Below are 7500 nucleotides of genomic sequence, written 5' to 3' on the forward strand. Positions count from 1 at the left end.
TTGGTATCCGCCTCTTCAGTCTCTCTCTCTCTCTCTCTCCAAATTATTCTCTTTCTTTCTCCATCTTTTTTCTTTTTTTTGGTATCCTCCTCTTCAGTCTTCCAACTCTCTCTCTTTTTCTTTCCTTATCTTGTTTTCTTTCGTTACTTTTAACCTCTTTCCTCTCTCTCTCTCTCGCGTCTCCCTCTGCTCTCTCTCTCTCCTCCAAATTATCTCTTCTCATCTTTCTTTAGTTTCCTTTTTTATTTTTTTTCCTTTTCTTTGTTTTTCACCTCTTTCCCTTTCCCTTTCTCTCTTTCTCTCTCCTCCCCAAATTATTCTCTTTCTTTCTCCACCTTTTTTTTTCTTTTTTTGTATTCTCCTCTTCAGACCTCCAACAGTCTCTCTCTCTCTCTCTCTCTCTCTCTCTCTCTCTCTCTCTCTCTCTCTCTCTCTTCTCAACAAACTGTCGACGTGGGTTTGAATCCTACCAAGGAATCGAAACCAATACTTCTGGAGGCAAGTGTATTAAAAAATGTTTTTATTTTGAAATTTATATATATATATATATATATATATATATATATATATATATATATCAGCAATAGAAGAGTTCCGTGGAAATCGGAGACGAATAATAAATATTAAAACCAGGGCTTGAATGAAGAGCATCTTTATTTGCGACTAGTTTCGGAGATTTACTTTACTCCGTCATCTCCCCCGGGGCAATCTATAATGGAATATTATTACAATAAAATCAATGACGTAATATAGGTTACATTAAAACAAAGCAAAATATGATAAAATACATATTACTATTTGTTACATTAAAATCAACAAAGCAAAATAAAATAATATAAAATTACACAATTACAAGACATCATAACCTAAACTCGCAGCAAAATCTTAAAATATAGGGAAATACACTGTTTGTTGTCAGAGAGAGCAGAAAAAAATCTAAAAACACAGCAATTCAACAGACCTTTCATTATTACAAAGAGAGGGTTTATCTCTTAGGGTATATAGAGACTCAACCACTCCGAGCTCCATTGCGTTGGTTTTGCAAGTAAGGACATAAAAGGAATCTACATCGATAGGATGGTCATATTCTTCAAAGTGTTGACGAATAGCATTAAATGGTGGTTTGCTTAATGGCCCATTTGTCCTAACAGATCATCAGAGATGTTCGAAGATGAGAACCCTGAACTGCCGTTTAGATCTTCCAATGTACATTGCACTACAGCAATGACACTTATACTTAAACACAATAGCTGACTGCAGTTCAGTTGGTATCATATCCTTGAACCTGAAGAATTTTTGTAATGTAGATTTAGGCTTAAATATCACTCGAATGTTTACTTGTGGGTAGAATTCATGCAAAAGTTTGGTTAATCTTTTTTAACATTAAAGGACCTATTTCCAAGAAACGTGATGGGAAAATACATAACTGCTCTGTTGACAGTGACAGTTGTAGGTTTTGGAAGTAATTTTTGAAGCTTCTTTCCTATATACGTATTGGTAAAACTTTTGCTAAAGCCATTCAAAATTAAACACTGCTTGATGAAATTAAACTTTAGGTTCATATTAACATAATTTGAACATATATTAAAAGCTCTCGATGTTAAGGTCGTAATCAAATTTCTCTTGAACTGAACAGGAATAAATGAGGACATTTTGGTGGTCAAACCCGTGAAAGTCCGTTTCCTATAAACAGATGTGATAAACAAGTTTTCACTGTGACTGATTAGTATATCAAGAAAGGCCAGCTTTCCTTCTGCCTCGGTTTCTGAAGTGAATTCGATATTGCTGTGCTTTGAGTTCAAGTATTCTAAAAACAGTGAAATGTGGTTACTAGATCTAAAGATTAAGAATGTGCCATCGACATATCATCGCCTGTACATCAGAGGTTTGAAATCTTCGGGACATTCATTCAACCATTTCTCCTCATAATGAGCGAGGAAAGCATTGGCTAGTGTTGGTCCTAATGGGTTACCCATTGCTATGCCGTCTACCTGTTTATATACCTCCTTGTTAAACACAAAGAAACAATCACTTACAGCTAGTGACAACAACTGATGAAACTGTTGTTTAGAAAACTTTTCAATTTTATCGACATCTTTTTAGAATACTTGAACTTGGTATGAAGAACGCGGCCGCCACCTTCCAGAGATTAATGAATTTCATAACCTTGATGGGTGCGTTGTGTACAATGACAATTTAATTAGTTATAGTAATGATTGGGAAACATTTACAGAGGATTTGGGCTTTATTCAATATACTGTTGGAAGCAGGCCTGGTCATTAATCTGTCAAAGAATGACTTTGCTCAGGCAAAATTTATTTACCTTGGCCACGAGATTGGCCTGGGCAGAGTGACACCTAAGCAGGCTAATATTCGGCGATATCAGTTTCCATCTCCTACTAACATTGGAGGAGTTAGAAGGCTTTTGGCGATGGTGGGTTACTATCGAAAATTTATAAAGAACTTTGCTGACGCTGATCATCCTTTAACTGATTTTTCGAAGAAGGTTTTTGTGGAATGAGGAATGTCAAGGAGCTTTCGAAAAACTGAAACTCACACCTGTGACCTATCCTTTACTCAGGTCACCTGACTTTTCTCTCCCCTTTTCCTTAGCTACAGACGCCAGCGACATAGGAACCAGTGTCGTGATACTTCAGACAGGAGAGGATGGAACTTCGCACACAGTAGCCTATTTTCTCGTAAGCTGTCGCCAGCTGAGAGGAGGTACTCGACCATCAAAGGAAGCGCTTGCCTTAATAAACTCTATTAAATATTTTGAGATTTGTTTGTCCTCATCCTTTAAACCTTTCACTGTACATACGGACCAAAATCCCTTGGCTGGCGTTTATTAAAAAGTGCAAAAACACATACCAACGTATCCTTCGTTGGAGCCTCGTGCTCCGGGAATATGATCTGGACATTAGGCATATCTCCAATAAAAAAAAAAACAATGTAGTGCCCGACGTACTGTCTAAGGTTTAAGTTTGGATCTATCTTTCCCAGGGAGAATTTTGACTCTGCTTCGACTAATACTTTTACCAATGATGATTTGTACGATCAATAATGGAATTTTTCTTTCCTTTCTTTCAGGCATAGTTGTAGTATTTTTTGTTACATTTGTTTTCCGTCAGTTTTGTAGAATAATGAGTAAAGTAAATTTTAAGTTCTAAGTTGCCTTTAAAAAAATTTGTATCTAATAATTAACTTTCCTTGCGGTGGGGAATTATCATGAAAAGTTAACGCAATACTCTTTAGCCGAGTAAAGTAACTCTTAAACTTAGGTTTTGTTTACTTTTTTTCCACTAAATGAAGGTTTGGGCTGTTGTTTTTCCCCACCACTGGACGTTTTGCTTGTTACGGGTAACACACCCATGTGGGATAATTTTCTCTTTTATTTTCATAAAATTTTCGAGTCTTGGGCGATTCAGCGAAGGTGAATTTTCATCCCCTCAAGGGGAGTTCCACCCCAGTTGTTTGAGCGAGAGGTCTGTCTGCTGCATTTTTGAGCTTTGCCGTTGCATGCCCATTTTGGTCTGTTTTGCGGCAGGTAAATAAAACACCACAGCATGATTCTGCTTTGCTACTGCCTGCTTCCTGTGCGTGTTCTGTGTCAGAGTCTGAGCTTTTGATTGTTTGTTTGTTTGCATGGTGTTTTTAAGTTGCATGGAACCAGTGGTTATTCAGCAACGGGACCAACGGCTTACGTGACTTCCGAACCACGTCGAGAGTGAACTTCTATCACCAGAAATACACATCTCTCACTCCTCAGTGGAATGCTCTGTTGCAGCCTTCTCTGGACCTATTCGCTGTTCTGGAGCCTTACAGCGCCTGTAGGGTGACTTACCTCCGGTAAGCGTAATTACTGATAAGTTATTTTTAGTGGAACTATTGACACTGTCGTGCTACAGACATAGGAATTCTGGGAGGCAGAATCATCTTCAAGTGTAATCTGTGATGGACGTAAGGTGACTTACCTCCGGTAAGCTTATATAATGAACGTTATTTTCATGGACATTAAACGTTCTGGGGTTATAGACGCTTCGAGCTGCTGATGGTAATCGGCAGAATTAACTAAAAGTATATTCTACGGTGTTGGATTTATGCATAAAAGTTTTAGCTAAAGAGGTCTATTATTACTGTAAGTTAGGCAAATTCTAAGCCTATTTTTCTTATCTTTGCCTTCTACTGTGCCATGTTGGTGTTGCTTTTCTTTCTCCTTCTGTGATTTTCCCTTCTTCTGTCGGTATACATTTAGTGTAGGCGAATGGGGAATGCTTGAATTTTGTCTTTGTAGTTGAATGCAATTTCTACCTCCAACCATCACTTACACCTAACTTTAATTTTCTATAAAAAATATATTGTTATTTGTATGAAGTTTAGTCTTTTCTTATTCCACTTTGAGTGTACAGTGTTTTGCTGAGGATCCTGACTCTTTGGGTTTAATAGCCCTTTTAGAATCGTAATTGGTTCTTTTGAAAATCTGCCTATTAAGAGAGTTTAAGGGTAAAAGTCAATCCTTGTATATATATATATATATATATATATATATATATATATATATATATATATATATATATATAATATATAAATTTGGGTATTCATACAACCTGGACCTGGCATAAAGTAAGTGAAAAGGGGCCATGTGGAGTTGCTGAACTTTGCAGATTATACAAAGAGGAGCTTTAGAAGCTCGAAAAGAATAATTCTTGAAGTGACTGGAAGAGAAAAATGTTGATTGTTGGGAAAATCAGGTAATTTATGTCTAACAGAGATCAGGAATGAATGCAAGGATGGATTAGCAAAGTAGACTAAAGTTTCAAAAGTGTCAGTTGGTGTGTGCAAGGTATTCTGAACAAGAAAATTGTGGAACAGAGAAAAGAAATGGCTTGGATGACGCTTTGGAACAAATAGGTCTTTTGTATACAAGGAAAGCGAGTAAGTATACAAAATAATGGTGAGAGGAACACTGCATTAATTAGGGTGTGCTGTTGCCACACGTTTATGAAAGACCCACTGGGTTGGAATATATAGTGGCTGATTTGGACGTGGAAATTTCCAGTATAGAGGTTCATCCAAGATTCAGCACTAGAAGGGATTAGTGTGATAAAAAATAGTGTGATATTTTCCTCTGGAGCTACCTTTGGTACATAAATTCATATATATACACACACACACACATATATATATATACAACTATATATATATAATAATATATATACTGTATATATATATATATATATATACTATTATATATATATATGTATATATGGTATGTATTATATATATATATATAATATATATATATATATATATATATATATATATATATATATATATATATATATATATATATATATATAGTGACCTAAGCAATGAATAAGATGCACGGTAGCTAGCAGATCTCAGTAGTAGGTCTCACCTAAGACACGACAAAGCATGGAACTGCAGCTTCCTCTAACATTAAAACGCTCACTTCACTGAGACTACTTCAAACATAGGAACTCCTTTTGATTCGTAAATATCACAAAGATTTTCGAAAAGCTTCTTCACTTACTATCGGTGCAGTTTCCTCTAACATTAAAACGCTCACTTCACCGAGACTACTTCAAACACAGGTATTCTTTTTGATTCGTGAATATTAGAAACATTTTCAAAAAGCTACTTCACTTACTATCGGGAAGGACTTCTGATTATCCAATGGCTTAGTGGAGGATCCTTGATTCATACGTATATAGGGGGAGAGAGATCAGATTCAAAAGAAGATACCATTATCAAAATTATTTCTAATTTCATATCCTGTCTTCTAAGCCCCACCAGGAAACAGTCCGTGTCGCCTTTTGAAAAATTTGAAGGATCATCTTTTAAAGTTGTACGTTAAAGTCGATTGGGAAATCGAAGCTTTCTTCTGGGGACCCAAAACAAACACACAACAGCAGCATCATTCAAAGCTATCAACAACAACACCCGCCTTTTCGCAGATAGATCAACGGAATCAATTGAAACATTTTAGGCTTAACCAACTCTCCACTCGCCTTTCTATTCCTTCTTTTCTCCCTCTCATTTCTCCTTCCTTACCATAATCTTTTATCCCCCCTTTTTTTTTTTCAAACGTTCCATTCTCTCTTCTCTCTACCTCAACGTCTTGCAATTCCTTCCTTTTTTTTCCACGGCAGCCTCCGCCTTTCACGGAGTCCCTTCTATCTCCCTACACAAGAACCCACACCCCCCTCTCCCCCCCCCAACCTAACTCACCGGTGTCCATTCAGCCTTCCTCCCTCTGTAGGCATCAGTTCCCGCAGGCTTACTCTTCTTAGGCCAACGTCAGTCGAGGCTTTTTACCCGAAACGATTGTTTAAGCCTTTGCCTTTTTTTACGGAGGGTTTCTCTTCTGTTTATTTCATTGCAGAAGCCTTGAAGGAAACATGAAAGAGGTGGTTTGCAAAAAGTTACCTAAGGCCTCAGCCAAGTAAGTAGCCAACAATTACCTTTGCTTCCATGCGACTAGGGTAGGACTAGTGCTAAGGGGGTTATTAAAGAATGCGTTGCCTCCAATCAAGCTTTGTCCAAGCCCAAGCGATAGGAGACTCAAAACGTAGATAAGGAGAGAAAAAAAAGGAAGCTTAAAAAAAAACGGGCCCATTACGAACGCGCTTCCAAAGCGACCAGCGATGCGTGACCAAAGCTTGTGTGTACACACATCTTGGCAATGATGCAGAACGAAGTACTACTGTTCTGAAGTGTCCCTCAGTCCCTTCTTTTCAAAGGCAGTACAATGTACGTACTGTATATATACTGGTACTTGAAGCCGTTTTTTTTATTACTATTTTTTTTTCTCTTTTTATCTCTTCCTAAACCGCAGTACAATTGACAACGTCGCTTCAAACGCCACCAGGAGAATCAACTGAGCCTTTTTGTGTGGTACTTGCGTACTTGTCCTTGCTACACATGGGGTTATTACCAACATATGAAAGTATCCCAAGTGAAACTGACATCTTAAAAGAGAGAGAGAGAGAGAGAGAGAGAGAGAGAGAGAGAGAGAGAGAGAGAGAGAGAGAGAGAGAGAGAGAGAGAGAGACTTTTGACACGGTTTTTGAAGTATTAGCTTAGTAAAATCAGAGTAATATAAATTCACCATCTATACCTTAACCCACTATGTATGGTAGATAGACATATAGAAATGAAATAAGATGAATCTATATAAGAGTTCGAGTCAGAGCAACTTTTAAGAATATAAAAAGTGGATGGAAGAGAGAGAGAGAGAGAGAGAGAGAGAGAGAGAGAGAGAGAGAGAGAGAGAGAGAGACAATTAATTTCTGCACAGGATTTACACAAACTTGGAAAATAAGTCATAATTCTTTTAGATTGAAGCCAGAACAACGAGAACATAAGTAGCAAGACATTGGAATGAAAAATTTACTTCTATTAAGTTCTTGCCCATTCCAAAAACAACAACTTAACTTTAGTAAATTCAATGACAAAAATCATCTAACAGCTTCAGAA

This window comes from Macrobrachium nipponense, chromosome 42 (genome assembly GCF_015104395.2).
Source record: "Macrobrachium nipponense isolate FS-2020 chromosome 42, ASM1510439v2, whole genome shotgun sequence".
In the NCBI taxonomy this organism is placed as follows: domain Eukaryota; kingdom Metazoa; phylum Arthropoda; class Malacostraca; order Decapoda; family Palaemonidae; genus Macrobrachium; species Macrobrachium nipponense.